The sequence below is a fragment of the Schistocerca nitens genome, chromosome 2 (genome assembly GCF_023898315.1).
Source record: "Schistocerca nitens isolate TAMUIC-IGC-003100 chromosome 2, iqSchNite1.1, whole genome shotgun sequence".
NCBI lineage: Eukaryota > Metazoa > Arthropoda > Insecta > Orthoptera > Acrididae > Schistocerca > Schistocerca nitens.
The window spans coordinates 1,021,052,353-1,021,076,767 of NC_064615.1; the positions used below are offsets into that span (position 1 = coordinate 1,021,052,353).

Here is a 24,415-nt window from a genome sequence, read left to right on the forward strand (position 1 = left end):
AATGACTGATCTGGCCTTGTAATATTAACCAAAACAGCCTTCCTGTGCTGGTACTGCGAACGGCTGAAAGCAAGGGGAAACTACAGCAGTAATTTTACCCGAGGGCATGCAGCTTTATTGTACGGTTAAATGATGATGGCGTCCTCTTGGGTAAAATATTCCGGAGGTAAAATAGTGCCCCATTCGGATCTCTGGTCGGGGACTACTCAGGAGGACGTAATTATCAGGAGAAAGAAAGCTGGCGTTCTACGGATCGCAGCGTGGAAGGTCAGATCCATTAGTCGCACATTTAGGTTTGAAAATTTAAAAAGAGAAATGGATAGATTAAAGTTAGATATCGCGGATAAGCTACTACGAACAGCGTAGTGAACGCATTATTGTAGACACATAGCGAACGTCTATTACAGTAGTACAAGTTTATATGCTAACTAGCTTCGCAGATGACGAAGATATTGAAAAATGTATGATGAGATAAAAGAAATTATTCAGATAGTGAAGGGGGACTGGAATTCGATAGTAGGGAATGGAAGAGAAGGAAAAGTAGTAGGTAAATATGGAATGGGGATAAGGAATAATAGAGGAAGCCGCCTGGTAGAATTTTGCACAAAGAATAACTTGATTATAGCTAACACTTGGTTTAAGAATCATGAAAGAAGGCTGTATACGTAGAAGAGGCCTGGAGACACTGGAAGGTTTCAGATAGATTATACCATAATAGTAAAACAGAGATTTAGGTACCAGGTTTTAAACTGTAAGACATTTCCAGGGGCAGATGTGGACTCTGACCACAATCTATTGGCTGTGAACTATAGAGCAAAACTGGAGAAACTGCAAAGAGGTGGGAATTTAACAAGATGGGACCTGGATAAACTGAAAGAACCAGAGGTTGTAGAGAGTTTCAGAGAGAGCATTAGGGAACGACTGAAAAAAACGGGGGAAAGAAATATAGTAGAAGAAGAATGGGTAGCTCTGGGAGATGAAATAGTGAAGGCAGCAGAGGATCAAGTAGGTAAAAAGGCGAGAGCTAGTAGAAATCCTAGGATAACAGAAGATATATTGAATTTAATTGATGAATGGAGAAAATACCAAAATGTAGTAAATGAAGCAGGCAAAAAGGAATATAAACATCTCAAAAGGAGATCGACAGGAAGTGCAAAATGGCTAAGCAGGGATGGCTAGCGGACAAATGTAAGGATGTAGAGGCATATATCGCTAGGGGTGAGATAGATGCTGCCTACAGGAAAATTAAAGAGACCTTTGGAGAAAAGAGAACGACTTGTATGAATATCAAGAGCTCAGATGAAAAACCAGTTCTAAGCAAAGAAGGGAAAGCAGAAAGGTGGAAGGAGTATATAGAGGGTCTATACAAGGGCGAGGTTCTTGAGGACAATATTATAGAAATGGAAGAGAATGTAGATGAAGATGAAATAGGAGATATGATACTGCGTTAAGAGTTTGACAGAGCACTGAAAGACCTAAGTCGAAACAAGTCCCCGGGAGTAGACAACATTCCATTAGAACTACTGACAGCCTTGGGAGAGCCAGGCCTAACAAAAATTCTACCATCTAATGAGCAAGATTTATGAGACAGGCGAAATACCCTCAGACTTCAAGAAGAATATAATAATTCCAATACCAAAGAAAGCAGCTGTTGACAGGTGTGAAAATTAGCGAACTATCAGTTTAATAAGCCACGGCTGCAAAATGCTTACACGAATTCTTTACAGACGAATGGAAAAACTGGTAGAAGCCGACCTCGGGGAAGATCAGTTTGGATTCCGTAGAAATGTTGGAACACGTGAGGCAATACTGACCCTACGGCTTATCTTAGAAGCTAGATTAAGAAAAGGCAAACCTACGTTTCTAGCATTTGTAGACTTGGAGAAAGCTATTGACAAGGTTGACTGGAATACCCTCTTTCAAATTCTGGAGGTGCCAGGGGTTACAATTTCTACAAGAACCAGATGGCAGTTATAAGAATCGAGGGGCTTGAAAGGGAAGCAGCGGTTGGGAAGGGAGTCAGACAGGGTTGTAGCCTGTCCCCGATGTTATTCAATCTGTATATTAAGCAAGCAGTAAAGGAAACAAAAGAAAAATTTGGAGTAGGAATTAAAATCCGTGAAGAAGAAATAAAATCTTTGAGGTTTGCCGATGACATTATAATTCTGTCAGAGACAACAAAGAACCTGGAAGAGCAGTTGAACGGAATGGACAGTGTCTTGAAAGGCGGATATAAGATGAACATCAACAAAAGCAAAACAAGGATAATGGAATGTAGTCTAATTAAATCAGGTGATACTAAGGGAATTAGATTAGAAAATGAGACACTTAAAGTAGTAGATGAGTTCTGGTATTTGGGAAGCAGATTAACTGATGATTGTCGAAGTAGAGAGGACGTAAAATGTAGACTAGCAGTGGCAAAAAAAGCGCTTCTGAAGAAGAGAAATTTGTTAACATCGAGTATAGATTTGTCAGGAAGTCTTTTCTACAAGTATTTATATGGAGTGTAACCATGTATGGATGTGAAACATGGTCGATAAATGGTTTAAACAAGATTAGAATAGAAGCCTTCGAAATGTGGTGTGGTGCTACAGAAGAATGCTGAAGATTAGGTGGGTAGATCACGTAACTAATGAGGCGGTACTGAATAGAATCGGGGAGAAGAGGAATTTGTGGCACAACTTGACTAGAAGAAGCGATCGGTTAGTAGGACACGTTCTGCGGCATCAAGGGATCACCAATTTAGTGATGGAGGGAAGCGTTGAGGGTAAAAATCGTAGAGGGAGACCAAGAGATGAATACACTAAGCAGATTCAGAAGGATGTAGGTTGGAGTAGTTACTCGGAGATGAAGAAGCTTGCACAGGATAGAGCGGCATGGAGAGTTGCATCAAACCAGTATCTGGACTAAAGACCACATCATCAACAACAAGTTCCCATTCAGTATTGGTTAGTAAAGAACTTCTCTTCCTTGAGTTATTTTCATTTTTATTGAATTAAACACTGAAAAATAAATAGCTTACTTGTAGAAATGGGAAATGAAATGGAAACACCAGTAATAGCGTGGGTGACAACTGTCATCCACAGCCCTCATTGTGGATAAACATATTTTTACACTCCCTAACAGAGCCACATTCAGATAACGATGGAGAAATACTGACCTTTAAAGTGGAACTCGAAGCTATACAAATTCACGTCTGTGGACAACACGTACGAGCGATAACATAACAAAAAAAATATTTTAAAAAAATTGGTGGGTGACGTATGTCACTCGCTCGACTATTCAAGGGTTAATGAAAGCGTTGAAATGCATGGCAACAGTGGTGGTAGAGTTGGAAGTGGAAGTGACATTATTGGTTTTGACACTGGAGAGGCGTTATGATGGCAGAATGGAGCTTCCAATATTCGTAAACGAGGAAATAGAGGACAGAACCGGTGAAAAGGAAAGATATTATGAAAAGGTAAGTTGCTACTCACCATATAGCGGCGATGCTGAGTTGGAGATAGGCACAACAGAAAGACTGTCACAATACGAACTTTCGACCAACAAGGCCTTTGTCGAAAATAGACGACACACATGCACACGCACACGCAAACGCAACTCACACACACACACACACACAACTGCAGCCTCCGGCAGCTGAAGTGACTTAAGTGGCTTTCGACAAAGGCCTTGTTTGCCGAAAGCTTATATTCTGACAGCCTTTTTGTTGTGCCTATCCGCGACTCAGCATCTCCGCTACTAGGTAAGCAGCAGCTTTTCTTTTCATAATGTTGTTACATTCCATCCTGGATTTTCCATTGTTTGTAAATTCGGAAAGAGAGCCATGAAAGGCGAAAAGAAGCGAGATGGCGCGGGGAACCTCGTCTGTAAAATTCAGCTCTGCTCGTCCTCCTCCATGCATCATGTTCGTAACATGAAAATTATATGTTGCAGCGTTGTTAATATGAACACTACTGGACGCACGCTATGAGAAGTTACAACAACTGGTAGGGACTTCAGCTAATACCTATTTGGAACGAGTTTGGTCGGTTTGTTTGAAAAGCAAAACATAAACAAAGGAAAACGAATTGTACTCGAAGACACCTCTGTCATCACCTTTTGGGATAGTGTGATCTGGAACAATTCAGCAGCTTCTGAGGTAATGAAAATGGCGATCGACTTTTTTAATCGAAAGGGTATAAAAGAAGTCTTGAAGTGAATAAGTGCTTATACACACATCAAAAAAAGTTTTGATTCACCCCGGTTCCCAGAAGTCCTGAAGATAGAAGTTGACTATGGATATTGTATCACAGGCACAGTCCCTTCGACTGTTCAGAGATGTCAGTAAACCCACCCCGAGATGTAAACAACCTAGCATGAGCAGCACCAATTAGACGGAGGGGGTCCGACAGCCGACCAGCTCCAGTCATTGCACGAGGAAGGAGGTACACGGCTCGTGTTGTCTGTAGTTCAACAATGCCTTGATGGTCAATACCGCGCTAAGATCGCGTCCGCATTGTTACTTTGTGCCAGCAAGGGCTCTCAACAAGAGAAGTGTACAGGCGTCTCGGAGTGAACCAAAGCGATGTTGTTCGAACGTGGAGGAGATACAGAGAGACAGGAACTGTCGATGACATGCCTCGCTCAAGTGCCCAAGGGCTACTAATGCAATGGATGACCGCTATCAACGAATTATGGCTCGGAGGAACCCTGACAGCAACACCATCAACACCACCACGTTGAATAATGCTTTTTATGCAGCTACAGGACGTCGTGTTACGACTCAACTGTGCGCAGTAGGTTGCAGGGGGCGCAACTTCACTTCCGACGTCCATATCGTGGTCCATCTTTGCAACCACGAGACCATGCATGGACCGCTCAGGATTGAGAACACGTTCTCTTCACCGTTGGGTGTCGCTTATGCCTTCAACCAGACAATAGAAGTAGCTTCACTACTCTGAGGATATCTATCTCTAAGTTACTCAAGGAATTTCGGAAGGCTGTGTTTAGTAACTCTGGCAGCACCGTCTTTGATTAGTATGTCCGTTGCTAGCGCGCAGAGAAGGCATTGTGTCTTGCCGCTAGCATACTTCACATACGACCAATATCTCTTTTGATTTTGTGCCAGGTTTCGAGACAAAGCATCCCGCATTGAAGTACGCGCTAAATATCGAGTTCCTGTAAAAGATCTCCAATCTTGGAGATTTTACGTTCTTTTAAGTATGGCTCGTTTTTCATTGTTTATGCAACACTGTTCTGCCCCGTTTTGTGCACCAAGGAGGATCAGCTCTGTCGTTTATCAATTTATTTCGTATAAATCTTTCAATTGCTGCCGATACTATTTCTATAAATTAAAGCCACATGTGGTCTACACTTACATTGTTAGTTTGGAAGGAGTGGACATTGTGTCTCAGGAAAGCGTCAGGTGAATTTTTATGTGATTTTTGAAAAAGTATATTTTCGTTTATTTTTGGAGGATTCGGGCTTACAATATTCAATCTCGCTAGGACAACCCTTGTTCACTAATCCCTGTATCCATTTTGATGCTCGTTATTAGCTCAGGATTATTTGTTACTAAGAGGTCAAGTATGTGTTTACAACCGCTTACTATTCGCGTGTGCTCATGAACTAACTGCTCGAAATAATTTTCAGAGAATGCGTTTAGCGCAACTTCGGATGATGATTTATGCGTACCTCCGGAATTAAACAAGTATTTTGGCCAACATATCGAGAGTAAATTAAAGTTATCACCAACTATAATTGTGTGATTCGGTACGTGTTTGAAATCAAACTCAAGTTTTCTTTGAACCTTTCAGCAGTTGTATCATCCGAACTGGGAGGTCGGTAAGATGTTCCAGTTATTATTTTATTCCGGTTGCCAAGAATGACCTCTGCCCATACTAACTCACGGGAACTACCTACTTCAGTTTCGCGACAAATAAACGACTTCTAACAGCAACAAACACGCTACCACCGACCGTGTTTAGCCTATCCCTTTGGCACACCGTTAGGATCTTCGCAAAAATTTCGGCTGAACTTACCTCCTGCTTTAGCCAGCTTTCAGTGCCTATAACGATTTGAGCGTCAGTGCTCTCTGTTACCGCTTGGATCTCTTGTAATTTCCCAACAGAGGTACAATTTACAACTGTTATACCGATGGTTCTTGTATCTACGTTCTTCGTGTGTTAGGCCTGCACCCTTTGTGACTGAAGGCCTTTTTGTGCTTTCCCGAAACCCTCTAACTAAAAAACCGGCCAGTCCACGCCACACAGCCCCTGCTACACAAGTAGAAGCCGACTGCCACTATCGCTGTATTATCAAAACCAGAATTCTTCTACTCGTGAAAGGTTCAAATGAGAAATATTAAAATATTGCAGATTAAAACTCTAATTGAAATGGCTAACTTTATTCAGCTCTTTCATTTTTCGTTCCTGAATACAAGATAAATTGGTGACTTTGTTTACTGAAGACCGTTTAGTTTATTTTGACATAAGACTATCTTAAGAAGCAGATTCAACAGTAAAGAAAGATGAGCCTTAGTTGTGAAAGATGTATATTCATGAGAAATAGAATATGTGTGAAGCCGGCCGGTGTGGCCGAGCGGTTCTAGGCGTTACAGTCTGGAACCGCGCGACCGCTACGGTCGCAGGTTCGAATCCTGCCCCGGGCATGGATATGTGTGATGTCCTTAGGTTAGTTAGGTTTAAGTAGTTCTAAGTTCTAGGAGACTGATGACCTCAGAAGTTAAGTCCCATAGTGCTCAGTGCCATTTGAACCATTTTTTAGAATTTGTGTGAAAAGTTTGCCATTATAAGCGTCTTTGGATGCCTGAACACATTGATACGTACTCTCTGGCTGCCAGAGGTTGTGTTATTAATACAACACGAGTGAGTGAATCGATTGCAGAGAGAGGGAGTTGAGCAGAGTCACCACCGAATGCGAAGCTATGATGGCGAACTTGTGATACAGAGAATGAATTTTATTTGAGATGCTCCCTGATCTGACAATATAGAGGACGGATTTTTGATATGATATTTTAGAATGACGACACTTTTGGACAAGAGGTAATATGCACTGAGTTTTATTTGCTGCAAGCACCAGCAGAGTAATTATCGTAGAGTAAAGATTAAATTGTGTTCAGAATCTTAAAATTCACTCTTCACGCCCCACCTCCAGTGGAAAGGAGTTCAATAGAAAAGCAAAAAGTAAATTTTACGTAATTTAAATATTGTTTGTCAGAGTTAATTTTTACGGTGTGCGACAGTGCTAGGAGAAAACCATAGGTCATGTTAGTATGACTCACATGTACGCTATTAAAAGGAATTCAGTATAATTTCAAAATACCCTTTTATTCGCCCGCAAATATTTGGCTGAACCTTACCCTCAATGTTTGAATGAGAAGTATAATTCTATTGTACTGTGTGACCTTCACTATCACGTGGACAGCTAGCTGCATTATTTATAAAGATAACAGAAGTCTTATTTGCAAAGCAGTGTAATGTAAGATAAGGGAAAGAGTCACGCAGTGGTTTATTTCACGGTCATGCAGTCCAGTAATTCATATCCCAGCAGTATGCAGACAGAACACAGCTTAATAACCCGTTACACAGGAAAGAAACAATTGTAGAATCTAAACGAACCTTCTGAAATGAAATTAGGATCTGTGCCCATTTGAAAAATTTTCATGTAATTCAGTAGATGCCTTTTCCCAACAGGACACAATATTAACAGGCAACAATTAACAATTGTATGTGATTGTTTGATGAGGAAACCATTTTGCGCATTATTGATAACTATTCTTTGTATTTAATTTCATTTACAAATATTAGATTTAGTTTAGATTAATTGGTATCACATACATTGAAAAGTAGGGTATCTATGCCTAATAATATATCAGATGGTCGACACTGAATCGGAATTAGAAGTACTTACTTTAACGTTTTTAGCGAGAGGTTTTGGCACACAGTGTTTCCAATTACCGAGTTTAAGCATATTAATTTCAGTTTCTTTAAGTTTAAGCACGTTTAAGATTGATTTCGTAAAAAAAATTGACTGATTGGCTTTATTTCTAAAATGAATATGCCATGTCCGGTTTTTCTAGTTTTGGACCTGGCAATCGTGTTTCGAGAAGGAACTACTTTCCTTTCTTTCGGTTTATCTTGGAACACCTAGTTTCTATTTAATTTGCAGCTAGCACGAATACATCAAAATTACGTCACGTTTTAAAATGTTGTGTATGGATATTACTTTTCCTCGGACGAACTATTTGATCATTTCCTTATAACAATGACACGAGCCTGTTTCCGATCGTAGATTAAATCTATAGCCATACTCGGGAAACCAATGTGATGCGTATGGCAGAGGGAACTTCAAACTGTACCAATTATTACAGCTGCTTCCCGTTCCGTCCACGTATGAAGCGTGGGAAGAATAAGCCTTAAAATGCTCTGAGCGTGCAGTAATTCAGTTTTGTCCATGCGACCCATGCGGGGTCGCCGTATTTTCTTAGAGTCATCATCTACAGCTGGTTCTTGCTAGGTTGGAAGTAGGCTTTTTACGGATAGCTTGCGTCTATTTTCAGTAGTATGACAGTTGAGTTACATTAGCATCTCTGTGACAATTGTTCGACAGGTCAAACAAACCAGTGACAATTAGTGCTGTCGTTCTCTGTATACGTTAAATACCCCCTGTTAGTCCTATTTGGTACGCATTCCACTATTATCCTACAGGCGAACAGACTTTCACCATATGCTTTACCTACAACGGAGCCTATGTGACTGTTCCAATTCATACTTATACAATGTGTTCCATCCAGGTAATTTTATGCGATGACTGATGCCACAGTACTTCACTTTAGAAGGTCTGAGATTACTGTTAATATTGTCTGCAAGAACATTAATATACAAAGTCAAGAGCAAGCGGTCCAGTTCAGTTCCTAGAGCACACCATACATCTGTCGACGACTCTCCATCTAAGAACTTGCCCTTTCCTCCCTACCAAAAAAATCCTTTATTCAGTAAAAAATTTCGCTTTGTATCTCATAAAATTGTACCATTTTATAGTAAGCGTCTATGTGAAACGGACTAAATGCTTTTCGGAAATAGAGAAATACTGTATCTATCTGACTGTCTTTGTCCATGGCTTTCAGGATGACATATAAGAAAAGTGCAAATGAATCATACCATGTAAACTCACAGAAATGTTGGCGTATCCTAAGGTGACCATTTCAGAATTTAGTCATATTTGGTACATGGATACCTACGTGTCTTAATAGTGAAACTGCCCAATAGTACTGTCCTAACTGTAACCATTTTTGATAAATTCATGTTTAAATGCTCAAGGGTGTGTAGTGGGTTATTAGTTTCCCTACATTCAGAGGTCCACTACTTCGTAATGAGTTGATCTACAGACTTCGATTCTTTGGAATCTAGTATGTAGGACGCAAAGATGATATAAGGTACAAAAAGTAAGATACATCATCCAGAGTTTCTACGAAAAATTTTGAAAAAACACATTTCCATGTTGCACTTTAAATTCGTGTCCCGCCCCGGTAGCTGAGTGTTCAGCGCGACAGAATGTCAATCCTAAGGGCTCGGATTCGATTCCCGGCTGGGTCGGAGATTTTATCCGCTCAGGGACTGGGTGTTGTGTTGCCCTAATCATCATCATTTCATCCCCATCGACGCGCAGGTCGCCGAACTGGCGTCAAATCGAAAGACTTGCACCCGGCGAACGGTCTACCCGACGGGAGGCCCTAGTCACACGACATTTACTGTAAATTCGTGATTTTTTTAAAAATTATAACTTTGTACAGGGAAACAGTACAGACTTCAGCGTGTGCACTGTAGCACTTAAGCCCTAGTATTCAGTATAATGAAAAGTGTTTTTTTGGCGTTGAAGATGACTCCATCGGAAAAAAACGTCGAATTTGACGAACTTCAAAGGTCTGGGGGAGGGGGGGGGGGGTTGTACGTAGACAGCTGAATCTCAACTTGGATTTTTTTTGCTGAAATGCTTACATATCTAGTGGCAATCTTAGGTCCAAAGAAGAATACCCTTACTCAAAGAATAAAATGAAAATGCCACTTACACATACCATTCAAATTCAACATTACAGGGAACTGCTAAATAAAAGCTGTGTGCATTCTTTAAAAAACTGTTCCTAAAGTATTAATGATTGACGTGTACATCAGAACTGTAACAGGTGAGAGCTGAAAACAGTTATCAATCATTTTTCTCAACGTATACCATGTATTTCACTCTTAGATCTTTTCAGTGTAAAGAATTACAAGAGACAGCTTCGGGTATTCTTATTCTGTTACTGGAAATTAAAAAGACAACTTCAGTGAAATGAAAGAAAATATGCAAGCAATAAAGTGATACATTAATAATGTGTTACGTATATACCTTTATTTATCGACATAAAAATTCTACAAAGGACAGTTTCACAAACAAATTGAAAAATAAATGAGGAAATTGTACGAGTATCATTCAGTAATTAGAGGCAAATTGGTCTGGAGAAAAAAGCGTTTATTTTTACAAAACAATACTTTTTCTACTTTTCAACATAATCCCCTTGAACATTTATGCACTTGTTACAACGGGCTACAAGCTTTTTTCTTCCGGCTGCAAAGAACTCTTTATCTTGATGTTTGAACCAATTTCCTACAAACTTTTTCACGTCCTCGTTGTCCTCGAACCTCTTCCTATCTAATGCCTCCTTCAGTGCACCAAACAAATCAAAAACACTAGGTGCGAAATCAGGACTGTAAGGGGGATGAGGCAGTACTTCCCAGCCCATTTTGTCGATGGTTTCACGGGTTAGTTGAGCAATATGAGGACGTGCGTTGTGTTGCTGGAGAATCACCCTCTCCTCTGAGATCCACGACGTCTCTCTCATGGCAGGCTTCATCTTGTTTAAAAGCAAATCAGAGTCGTATTGGCTGTTCATTGTGCGCTGCTCTTCGAGATAATCAGAATCCCAAAACACCGTCACCATGACTTTTCCAGCTGATGTTTGGTTTTTGAATTTTTTCTTGACAGTTATGTTGGTGTGCATCCACTCCATGCTTTGTTTTTTTTATTCTTGCTCATATAGTGAAGCCAAATTTTGTTGAGCAAGTGCTCATCTCTTTCATAACGTTTCTTGAGCTCTGTGCACACTCTCAACTTTGTTTCCTTTTGTAGTAGCGTCAACTCCTTTGGGACTCAACTTGCACATGTTTTGGGGTACTTCAGCTTGTTACAGATAGTGTTATGAACTGTGCCCGTACTTACTTGACCCTTATGAACTATAATTTCCACTGCTACACGGTGGTCGGCACGAATAATGTTATCAATTCGACTTTCAAGTTAGGGAGTTGAAACTGCAACTGGTCGTCCAGAACGGTGTTCGCCAGTCACTGAGTCGCGACCATTTTTGAACGTTCTACCCACTTGTAAAAATTTTCAGGATTTATACAACCTTCGCCACAAACTTTAGACATCCTACAGTATATATTCACTGGTTTCTCGCCTTGAGCGAGTAAAAAAAGGGTAACAGAACGTTGTCCACTAATGTGGGCGTTTCAAACGGACTAGCCACCTTGAAATGTATTTTTGAGGTTACATACAAAACAATGTTGATACATCAGCTGACCAGGGCTCATCCCAGTGATGCCAACTTAAACCCATAAAAGTACCAAACTTGCCCTAATAACAGTTTTTTCCCCAGACCAATTTGTCTCTTCAATTATTGAAAGACCCTCGTATACTTTAAACTCTTCCATCTTGCATATAACATTGTTTCTCATTACATCTTGATCCAGAACCGAAATAATTTCACTTAAAGGTGTTACATAAGATCTTTTGACAGCACTTCTTGTCAAACTAACACAATCGTGCACTGTAACTTTTTAATGATGGTACGTCCACCTTACATATAACATTGGAGAAGGGGACTCAAACAGCATCTTTCCTACAGGGCCATAAAGGAAATGTAATTAGGCAGGGATCGTGCAGTTAAGCTCAACATCTTTAAAGTCACATGATACCTGAAAAATGTACCCTACGTACCAGTTTTTATCGTATCTAAATGCCACATACTGACCCACTTGCAGCTGTTCCAACGAAGCATTTGCGGGAGTTGCCATCGCAAAAGTGGTCCCATTTGCTCCACTATAGTATTGTTAATAAATACTGAATGTGCAGAGGCGTCTTATGTACTGGCGGTGTCAGAAAAGATGCACACAAGACAACTTGAAAGTGTACAGATAAGCTGTCGAGCTCTCTGGGAAGAGAAAATGCATAGTGTAGTCAGATATTTTTGTTTCAAAAAATTATTTAAAAGTCGGTATTATGCAAGTTTATAGGAGAGTCGGAACTGCGACTTTTTGGCGTCCCTAATCTCCGGCTAACAATGCTGTCCACTTATTTCCGTGTCTTAGATTTTTCTGAAATGCGTGGTAACAACTAAATTCTTTTTTTTTTCTCAGATGAAACCAGTCTGTGGTTTCTCTGTCGATTGAGCATGTATTGGTTGCTTCAGTTGAAATCATTATTTAGTATTTTAGTTGGCTGAGGTAGCCATTCATTCTTCTGAGTGAAACCAGTCTATACAGTACTTTCATTGCTTGAACGAAGGCAGTGGTGTACAACTGGGATATATATACCCCTTGAAGATACCCCTAGCCCAGGAGGTACACCAGAGTTACAATAAGCGTTACACATTTTTATTTAATTATGTATTGAATAGACCAGTTCATCATTTAAAACTGTTTAATATATTGCTGTGGATTAAGTAGACCCAGACGTAATTATTGCATAACTATTTAAGCTCGTGTATGGTTGGGGGTAGAAAGTCTAGCGTAAAAGCTCCATTAGGGGCGCATGAAGAAGGTAGGAACATTTTAAATTTTAGAGACAGTTTGTGCTTTGCTGTACTGAAAAGGTGTGATAGCTGTTGATTAAAAATCATTCGAATCTGGCCTGTAAACACTTATTAATTTGTTTCCGTGTGAAAGGTTAATATTTTGTACAGAAAATTGCGTCACAGATTATTTACGTGTAAATCACACACATGCTTACTAATCTGTCACAGCCTGTAGAATGTACGTTGTCTACAATTTCATGGGTATGATGTAGTACTATTCACATTCACATACTGTTCTCTGTGTCGTCCGAAGAAGACACAGCCAGGGCAAAAATACCACAGGCGGGAAGATGCGACCTGGAACGAGTGCCATAGAGAGTTCCGCTAGCGCCATGGGCAGCGCTGACGATGAAGATATCGACTTCGCTTCGGCCAATTGCCAGCCGGGCACAACGCGCGAATGACTGAACGGCAACGGCCAGAAGCTACTTGGAATATAGAGGAGCAGCTCTCGCCCATTTGGTTATAGATCATCGTCCAGGGCTGACTTAGAAGTGAGCAGACAGTTGTGAATTGCTTTGTTGTGTACTGTGAAGTCTACCTACGACGATGTGCACTTAGCTATTGAGGGCCTTTTTGTGTTATATTACAAGCAATGGTGTAGACTTCTTTATTCGGCTAGTCACAAGGATAAGTAAACCTTTTTAACTCATTTGCGTGACTTTCTTACTAATTTGTTGGATTGTTGTAGAACCTTCGTTCTCCCATCCTTTTACCTGACCCTGGGGTGGAGGGTATAATAGCGGCAGAGAGAAAGTGTCTTAGCGGTGTACTGCACCAGAAGCTGTTTGACGAATTCACAAACTCGGCCTACTGTACAGTGGCAACTCGGCCTCCACAGCAGTAACGACGCGGCCTTTACAAAACCGGCGACGAGAGCTTACAAAAACATTAGTTTCACAGTTGAGTCTCTGGTATGCTAGGAGTGACAACTGGATTCATTTGCCGGCACATTTAACAACAATCAATTATCTTGGTGTTGTTAAATATATTGTAGACTGTACTCTTGTAGTCTAACGTTACTGTTATTATAGGGTATTTGCTCTTTATTCATTACCAATAAGAAGCTTTCATTTCATTTTCTCGTGCACTTAACAGTGAACTTTGGAGAAAATTGTGGGAACACTTGTTAGTGTGAAAAACAGAAAAATCATATTACCGGATAGAAAGTTACCCCTCAAGAAACATCCAGTGCGGTATCTGCAAGGAAAATTCATATACACTACTGGCCATTAAAATTGCTACACCACGAAGATGACGTGCTACACAAGCGAAATTTAACCAATCGGAAGAAGATGCTGTGATATGCAAATGTTTAGCTTTCCAGAGCATTCACACAAGGTTGACGTCGGTGGCGACACCTACAACGTGCTGACATGAGGAAAGTTTCCAACCGATTTCTCATACACAAACAGCAGTTGACCGGCGTTGCCTGGCGGAACGTTGTTGTGATGCCTCGTGTAAGGAGGAGAAATGCGTACCATCACGTTTCCGACTATGATAAAGGTCGGATTGTAGCCTATCGCGATTGCGGTTTATCGTATCGCGACATTGCTGCTCGCGTTGGTCGAGATCCAACGATTGTTAGCAGGATATGGAATCAGTGGGTTCAGGAGGGTAATGCGGAACGCCGTGTTGGATCCCAACGGCCTCGTATCACTAGCAATCGAGATGACAGGCGTCTTATCCGCATGGCTGCAACGGATCATGCAGCCACGTCTCGATCCCTGAGTCAACAGATGGGGAAGTTTGTAAGACAACAACCATCTGCACGAACAGTTCGACGACGTTTTCAGCAGCACGGACTATCAGCTCGGAGACCATGGCTGCGGTTACCCTTGACGCTGCATCACATACGGGAGCGCCAGCGATGGTGTACTCAACGACGAAACTGGGTGCACGAATGGCAAAACGTCATTTTTTCGGATGAATCCGCGTTTTGTTTGCAGCATCATGTTGGTCGCATCCGTGTTTGGCGACATCGCCGTGAACGCACATTAGAAGCGTGTATTCGTCATCGCCATACTGGCTATCACCCGGCGTGATGGTATGGGGTGCCATTGGTTACACGTCTTGGTCACCTCTTGTTCGCATTGACGGCACTTTGAACAGTGGACGTTACATTTCAGATGTGTTACGACCCGTGGTTCTACCCTTCATTCGATCCCTGCGAAATACTACATTTCGGCAGGATAATGCACGACCGCATGTTGCACGTCCTGTACGGGCCTTTCTGGATACAGAAAATGTTTGACTGCTGCCCTGGTCAGCACATTCTCCAGATCTCTCACCAATTGAAAACGTCTGGTCAATGGTGGCCGAGCAACTGGCTCGTCACAATACGCCAGTCACTACTCTTGATGAACTGTGGTATCGTGTTGAAGCTGCATGGGCAGCTGTACCTGCACACGCCATCCAAGCTCTGTTTGACTCAATGCCCAGGGTTGTTATTACGGCCAGAGGTGGTTGTCCTGGGAACTGATTTCTCAGGATCTATGCACCCAAATTGCGTGAAAATGTAATCACATGTCAGTTCCAGTAGAATATGTTTGTCCAATGAATACCTATTCATCATCTGGATTTCTTCTTGGTGTAGCAATTTTAATGACCAGTAGTGTATTGAAACAGAAAGAAGTTGTTAAATGAAAGAAGTACGATAAATTCGTATCCAAGAAGACGTATAAATTTGTAAATACTTCATTTTTAGAAATTCACTATATTTGCCTCTTCTTGAAATATGGTACGTCATTCGTCTTAGTCATAGTTCATGTGTAACTGTAAAGGCTTAACAAGTATGTAAGTGAAACACACAATCCCGGAGGCTCAGTATAAACATTCAAATAACTCACGTAACCGTCAGGGACATCTACGTCGACATCGACATCTACATCTACACTGTGAAGTGCATGGCGGAGAGTATGTCCCACTATACCAACTGTTAGGAAAAATTGAGACTGTGTGGTGAGGACTCCGGGACCTAACTGCTGCGGTCATCGGTCCCTACGCTTACGCACTACTCAATCTAACTTAAACTAACTCACGGTAAGGACAACCCACACACCCATGCCCGAGGGAGAACTCGAACCTCCGACTGGGGGAGCCGCGCGGACCGTGGCAAGGCACATTAGACCGCACGGCTACCCCACACGGCCCCAACTGTTTAGGGCTTGTTCCCATTCCGTTCACTTATGGAGCGCGGGTAAAAGGACTGTTTAGATGCCTCTGTCGTGTTGTGATTAATATGATCTTGTCTTCACGACCCTTACGTGAGCTGATGCTTAGAGGCTTGTACTGTATTCCTAGAGTCGTCATTGAGAGCCTGTTCTTGAAACTTTTGTAAGTGGGCTTTCTCGGAATAGTTTATTGCCATTTTGGTATCGACATATCGATATGTCGGGGAAGAAAAATCTCGAATATACAGGGTGTTACCAAAAGGTGCGGCCAAACTTTCAGGAAACATTCTTCACACACAAATAAAGAAAAGACGTTATGTGGACATGTGTCCGGAAACGTTTAATTTCAATGTTAGAGCTAATTTTAGTTTCGTCAATATGTACTGTACTTCCTCGATTCACCACCAGTTGGCCCAATTGAAGGAAGGTAATGTTGACTTCGGTGCTTGTGTTGACATGCGACTCATTGCTCTACAGTACTAGCATCAAGCACATCAGTACGTAGCATCAACAGGTTAGTGTTCATTACGAACGTGGTTTTGCAGTCAGTGCAATGTTTACAAATGCGGAGTTGGCAGATGCCCATTTGATGTATGGATTAGCACGGGGCAATAGCCGTGGCGCGGTACGTTTGTATCGAGACAGATTTCCAGAACGAAGGTGTCCCGACAGGAAGACGTTCGAAGCAATTGATCGGCGTCTTAGGGAGCACGGAACATCCCAGCCTATGACTCGCGACTGGGGAAGACCTAAAACGACGAGGACACCTGCAATGGACGAGGCAATTCTTCGTGCAGTTGACGATAATCCTAATGTCAGCATCAGAGAAGTTGCTGTTGTACAAGGTAACGTTGACCACGTCACTGTATGGAGAGTGCTACGGGAGAACCAGTTGTTTCCGTACCATGTACAGCGTGTGCAGGCACTATCAGCAGCTGATTGGCCTCCACGGGTACACTTCTGCGAATGGTTTATCCAACAATGTGTCAATCCTCATTTCAGTGCAAATGTTCTCTTTACGGATGAGGCTTCATTCCAACGTGATCAAATTGTAAATTTTCACAATCGACATGTGTGGGCTGACGAGAATCCGCACATAATTGTGCAATCACATCATCAACACAGATTTTCTGTGAACGTTTGGGCAGGCATTGTTGGTGGTGTCTTGATTGGGCCCCATGTTCTTCCACCTACGCTCAATGGAGCACGGTATCATGATTTCATACGGGATACTCTACCTGTGCTTCTAGAACATGTGCTTTTACAAGTACGACACAACATGTGGTTCATGAACGATGGATCTCCTGCACATTTCAGTCGAAGTGCTTCGTACGCTTCTCAACAACAGATTCGGTGACCGATGGATTGGTAGAGGCGGACCAATTCCATGGCCTCCACGCTCTCCTGACCTCTACCCTCTTGACTTTCGTTTATGGGGGCATTTGAAAGCTCTTGTCTACGCAACCCCGGTACCAAATGTAGAGACTCTTCGTGCTCGTATTGTGGACGGCTGTGATACAATACGCCATTCTCCAGGGCTGCATCAGCGCATCAGGGATTCCATGCGACGGAGGGTGGATGCATGTATCCTCGCTAACGGAGGACATTTTGAACATTTCCTGTAACAAAGAGTTTGAAGTCACGCTGGTACGTTCTGTCGCTGTTTGTTTCCATTCCATGATTAATGTTATTTGAAGAGAAGTAATAAAATGAGCTCTAACATGGAAAGTAAGCGTTTATGGACACATGTTCAAAATGGTTCAAATGGCTCTGAGCACTATGGGACTCAACTGCTGTGGTCATAAGTACCCTAGAACTTAGAACTACTTAAACCTAACTAACCTAAGGACAGCACACAACACCCAGCCATCACGAGGCAGAGAAAATCCCTGACCCCGCCGGGAATCGAACCCGGGAACCCGGGCGTGGGAAGCGAGAACGCTACCGCACGACCACGAGATGCGGGCTATGGACACATGTCCACAGAACATATTTTCTTTCTTTGTGTGTGAGGAATGTTTCCTGAAAGTTTGGCCATACCTTTTTGTAACACCCTATATATATATATATATATATATATATCGAAATTTCTATGGAAAATGCCGATATATCGAATTTTTTTCAACAGCCCTAATTCCTACCATATCCAGAGGATTACTTCTCTGGCGGGCATGCCTCGAAACGGCAAGATTCTATTACGTATCCAAAGCGACCTTCCCCACTTGCAAAGACCGTGTAGAGAACTAGTTGCCATGCAGCAGCCCTCGCTAATGAACGACCTTGCACCTCAGCAGGCGGGCACGAACTGAGAAACCTCGTGAGGTACTACACTTGCGGCACACTCTTACTGTTGGCTTCTCAAGAACCCTGCCTGTCGGTAGTATCTCGTCACAATGCGTTGAATGTATTCTCGGCACCGGAAGAGTTCCGTCTGTATAGCAATTATTGCACTGCTCTTCCCGTTGTCTGGGATCTCGATTCCTTACTGCACTTCCTTCTTCACTATTGTTCGGCGGGCTCTCATTCATTGTGTGTCTCCTCTACATAAAAACATGAGTTGAGCGCGCCGTTAGCGGCTGCCAAGTACCTATTGTAGTCAGTCACAGCACCTGTAGGGACCATTAATTTACAGCATCGCCTTATCGGACATACTGTAGTTGGCGTCACGAACGGTGACAGTGGAGTTTAAGCTTGTTCTGGGCACCAATGTCACGTATTCTCAGACAGCCAATCAGTGTTCTGAGAGCTCTGCTGTGAATGCCGTAGCTAATGCGAGCATTAAACTTGATCATAGCGAGTTGTTTAGGGAGTTTCTGTTCCATTTCTTGCGAGTTGCCATCGCTGATTGTGGTGGTAGGTGATAAATTCTGCATGAGCAAGCGGGAGAAATAGTTCGCTGGATGTACGCTTTCTTCAGGCGGAAAGCACGCGCAATCGCGTACCGCAACTGTCGCTTGGAGTCGTCAATAATGCAATCCCGTCCGTGTCTCGACATGCGCGGACCGCCATCGTCCGTGGATCACATTAAAAGGGGAACTGCGGCCAGTTCCCGAATTGGCCGGCCATTTCGCACTTTGACTGGGAGGTGTGGCCGAGGTCCGATTACCAAAAGTAACAGTGTATACGCTACAGGCCATTTCGCACATTGTCTGGAAATATCTGGGCTGCTGCAACAATATCCGGGAGGCAGCATTCCTTCCGCTTTCAGTGTTCAGTGTGCAGTGCACGAGGCAGCAGCTGCTTTTGGGAGAAGCCCCAATTCTGAGACTGCGACTTGTTCTCTTCTGACAAATCGGCTTTGAGCCGTACGTGGGTCGTGTTCGTGCCATATCTCATTGGACATCCTGTTTTTACTGTACTACCACCTCGTTGTGTTAATTTCAATTACTGGTGTCCCTGAGTTGCCGCCTTGCCTTCCCGTGAGCGGCAGCAACGGCGCTTATCGATATATGCCCTGGTGTATTATCTTTGCTGACTGCTATTACTTCCCGGTTGTCGTGTGTTCGGAGTTAGTTCGGATCTGCCAGTGCGTTGGGAGGCGCTAGCGTTGCAGTTCGGACCTGGCAGTGTTTGACTTAGGACGCGGCAGAAGTTCAGTCGGGGCGCGGCTGCAGTGAGGTCCGGACAGCCATGACTCGCCCAACGGCTGCCGATACATATCACTTGAGTGTGGATCACGTGGGTTGGTCGTCGGTCGGTCGTCTTGTTGGACGACGTGTATGTTGGTCGGCGATAACTTATGGGTTGCCTTCGTGTGCCAACTCGTGATTCGTCCTTGTTATTGCACAGTCGCTGCCATTAGTATTGTCTAGTCCTTCGTGCAAGTGTTCGTGAAACTATGTGTAGCTTTTGAAGTCGACCGCTCAGTTATTTTAGTGCTGTCTCTGTGCTGATGTGTAGCAGTCGGTCGGTTGGCGTGGAGAAGCGAGGAAGTCTCCGCGGGGCGTGGTTTCGCCGGGCCTGCTGGCATCCTCTACACAGTGTCGGAGTGTATGGGGCTGTTCCCATTACCACGAGGTCCATGGTTAACCGACCCTGGAAACGAAAATTGAGTTTGGATTTAATTTACCAGCAAGTCAAGACTGTTCACATTGTGCCATTTGGTTCTCGTTGTTGGCTGTTGGGGCATTCCCGCGAGCAACAACGTGTGTGTTCGAGCTGGTGAAGGTTTAGCCACCGTCTGGTGGAGTCTAACTGTATTTGGTTATTTGCAATTGAAGTGCACCATCGGAATTTTCTGCCTTGTGGCCGTTAAGGTTCCGGTTACCTGCCCTGGCCTTTGACGTAAATTTAGGCAGTGTCCTTACCTCACCGTGTTGTCGCTGTCCAGCACGGTGTGTAGTTCGACAGCTTAATGTATGTTTGGTTGTGGGCGCCCATGCATTTTACGTTTGCATTGAAGTCCCGGTTGTGTGCTGGTCGAGTGGAGCGCAAGTTACCTTGTCGGTGGGTCTGTTGACTGTCTGTTAGATGGGTTGTCGTCGGATCGAGAATGGTTGGGCCGACTGCCTGCCTCACCTAAGTGAACGTTAGTATTTCAAGTGCTGGCCGACCCCCGAAACTTCTGAGCGCCGTTAGCTGCACTGCCTTTTCCTATTTTTTTTTTTTTTTGGGTGTATTTGTATGGCTCATAGCCGATGGTCTTGAATTAAAGTTGAATTTTTTTTAGTGGTGTTTTAAGTCATGGGCCTTCAGCAGCTTTAAAATTAAAATTTCTTGCTTGTGAAGTGCTAGATTGTTTGGGTCTTCAGCCTGATTAATATATTCTTTAAAGATAAAGTCTTGGCCGGCCGGTGTGGCCGTGCGGTTCTACGCGCTTCAGTCTGGAACCGCGTGACCGCTACGGTCGCAGGTTCGAATCCTGCCTCGGGCATGGACGTGTGTGATGTCCTTAGGTTAGTTAGGTTTAAGTAGTTCTAAGTTCTAGGGGACTGATGACCACAGATGTTAAGTCCCATAGTGCTCAGAGCCACTTGATAAAGCCTTGGGCCTTCTGCCTAATAAAAATTATTTTAGTTGAGTTTTAAGTCATGAGCTTTGAGCCTTTTTAAAACTAAAGTTCCTTACTTGTCAAGTGTTAGATTGTTCGGGTCCTTAAGCCTAATTTAAGATAAGGCTTTGTTTTTTAAATTTATTTAACCTTGAGTTTTAGGTCACGGGGGCCTTCAGCCGTTTTTAAATTAAGGTTGTTGCTTTTCATTTTTGGGCCTTCAGCCAAATTATAGAACTTACTTAACGTGAGGCCTTCTGCTTTCTAAATATTCTTTTTTGTGTCTGGAGTTTGAGTTAATGGCTTTTAGCCTCCTTTTTAATTAAAGTGGTTGTGCCCTTAAGGCATAAGATACTGTGGCGTATTCAGCCGATAACTAAGTTCAAGAATTTGTACTGTAATGTTTGGTCAAATAAATAAAGTTATATGTGTTCGAGTGTAACTGACAGCCGCTCATTTTTGGCCCTTTCCACAATTCCAGCTACCTGTCCTGTCCTGCAGTTTTAGCAGGGCGTTTCAGGCTTCATTGTGAGTACTATAGTAATTCCTGGTATTTGTGCTTCCTGTGTGACGTGTTCTTATTTACACAAATCGGTTTCATTGTGAGTACTGTGCTGATTCCTGGTGTTTACATTATACAAGGGGCGTACAATAAGTAATGCAACACATTTTTTTCTGAAAGCAGATTGGTTTTATTCAGGATTCCGAAAACACTCTTTGGCTGCAAAACACTATTTCTGAACATAAACACCGTTCAGTGCGACAGCCTCGCCCCAACATACGGGGATGGCCTCTGTGCCCTCATGGTACAACCCTTCCAACATCTTGTTGCGTCAATCACCACGGCATCATCAACGTACTGCTTCTCGAGGATTGCATCTTTCACTGGGCCAAACAGACGGAAGTTGGAAGGCGCGAGATCCGGGCTGTAGAGCGAAATTTCGCGAGCTCTTCTCGGGTGCGCAGACTTCTGCGAGGCCTCGTGTTGTCATGGAGAAGGAGAAGTTCGCAAGCATTTTTGTGGCGCCGAAGTTATTCCTTCGTTTTCCCGAGGGTCGCACAATACACTTCAGAGTCGATCGTTGCACCATCAGGGAGGACATCGAACAGAATAACACCTTCAGAGTCGCAGAAGACCGAATTTTCTCATTTTGAGAGAACTGAAGTGCGGTCTGTTTAATTGTTAAAAACCGTTCAATAGCCAAGATCTCATAAAATATTTCATTATATAAGACAGTCGGTTTCAACAGACTATGCTGTCATCTTCAGGTGTTAAAATATTTTTATTGTAAATCATGTTAATTTTACGCTGACCTCATGCACAAGATGACAAGTGGATAAAAAGTTTGTCATCGCTAAAATCTTTAGAAACGTGAAGTACGTTGTGCAACAGACTATATCAATATATATATTGTTCGGAGTTGCTTGTTGCATTGTAAAACACGATAGACAATAGCTCAACTGTTCATATGTGCTGGACATATTCTTAACAGTGCGAAGCCACTTTAAACGGCATATGAGGTACAACTGGCAGGTATTATTGCAAAGATAACATTTGTATACACTATACAAGTATCACTGCAAAGATAACATTTGTATAAAATATAAAAATTTTATCTTTTCAATAATACCTGTCAGTTTAGAATATGTCCAGCACATGTAAACAGTTGTGCTATTATGTACCGTGTTTGTATGATGCAACAAGAACTGTGAGCAATATGCATATGGATATAGCCTGTTTCATAACGTACTTCATGATTTTAAATATTTTAGCGATGACAACCTTCCTATAATGTGATATTTTTATCGACTTGGTATCTTGTGCGTGAGGTCAGCGTAAAATGAACATGTTTTTCAACAAAAAGATTTTAAGGGTCCATGATGACAGCATAGTCTGTTGAAACCGGTTTTGCCGGCCGAAGTGGCCGAGCGGTTCTAGGCGCTGCAGTCTGGAACCGCGTGACCGCTAAGATCGCAGGTTCGAATCCTGCCTCGGGCATGAGTGTGTGTGACGTCCTTAGGTTAGTTAGGTTTAAGTAGTTCCAAGTTCTAGGGGACTGATGACCTCAGAAGTTAAGTGGAGTGGAGTGGAGTGGTTAGTGTTTAACGTCCCGTCGACAACGAGGTCATTAGAGACGGAGCGCAAGCTCGGGTTAGGGAAGGATTGGGAAGGAAATCGGCCGTGCCCTTTCAAAGGAACCATCCCGGCATTTGCCTGAAACGATTTAGGGAAATCACGGAAAACCTAAATCAGGATGGCCGGAGACGGAATTGAACCGTCGTCCTCCCGAATGCGAGTCCAGTGTGCTAACCACTGCGCCACCTCGCTCGGTCAGAAGTTAAGTCCCTTAGTGCTCAGAGCCATTTGAACCATTTTTTGAAACCGGTTTTCTTAAACAAAGAAATATTTTATGTGATCTTGGCTGTTGAATGGTTTCGCAAAAGACCGTTGCCATGAATTTACCGGCAGAGGGTGCGCTTTTGAAACTTTTTTTCGGAGGAGAGATTGTGTGGCGCCACTCCAAGGTCTGCCATTTTGTTTCCGATTCGAAATAGTGAACGCATGTTTCATCGCATGTGAGGATATTCGAAAAAAGAAAATTGTCACGATCGGCCTCGTAAGGCGAAGAAGCCAGCGGGCACACATCTTTGAGTGCCTCGACTGGTGGACGAGTGTGTCAGCTCTACCAACAGAGAAGTTCTGTTGAGCGCGGAGGTGTTGGATTGCCTCGCATAACAGTGTTAAACATGGCAGGAGTCACAGCTGCTTGAAATGGTTCAAATGGCTCTGAGCACTATGGGACTTAACATCTGAGGTCATCAGTCCCCTAGAACTTAGAACTACTTAAACCTAACTGACCTAAGGACATCACACACATCCATGCCCGAGGCAGGATTCGAACCTGCGATCGTAGCGGTCGGGCGGTTCCACACTGTAGCGCCTAGAACTGCTCGGCCACCGCGGCCGGGTCACAGCTGCGTGCGGCCGGTGCGCCGACAAGCGGGCAGGTTGCGCTTCCTTGTTGCTATGATGACAGACTCCTCGACCAACGACTCACCGTGCTTTTATTCACTGCTAGTGGTCAGTAAACGTTCTGCAATCATCTATGTCTGCGATGCTCTGGTTTTCCGCCAAAAAACTTCAATGACAGTCTTCGGTATAGATACGTATAGCGCCGTCACCTGTTGGAACTTCATGAATCTATGGGACTGAATCGGGAATATTCCACGATGTCGCACAAAAAATTCTGAATTTTTAAAATCTTAATTGGCCGAAAAAAAAGTGTTGCATTACTTACTGAACGCTTCTGTTATTATGTAAACAGTAGAGTCCCATTCCTCCGATATGAACTGGCCGTG

At 43.0% G+C, this 24,415-nt stretch overlaps 1 protein-coding gene across 3 annotated transcripts in view; it reads left to right on the forward strand.

The window, feature by feature from the left end:
• LOC126237366 (prolyl 4-hydroxylase subunit alpha-2) overlaps positions 1-24,415 on the forward strand; it is an 840,261-nt gene that overhangs the window by 131,537 nt on the left and 684,309 nt on the right. Inside the window, exon 1 of one of the 3 annotated variants that reach the window (XM_049947446.1) lies at positions 21,543-21,583. The exons of the other annotated variants lie outside the window; for them this stretch is intronic. The gene's annotated coding sequence lies outside the window, so the exon portion shown is untranslated. Of the gene's footprint in view, positions 1-21,542; positions 21,584-24,415 lie in introns of those variants that run through there. 3 annotated transcript variants of the gene reach the window in all.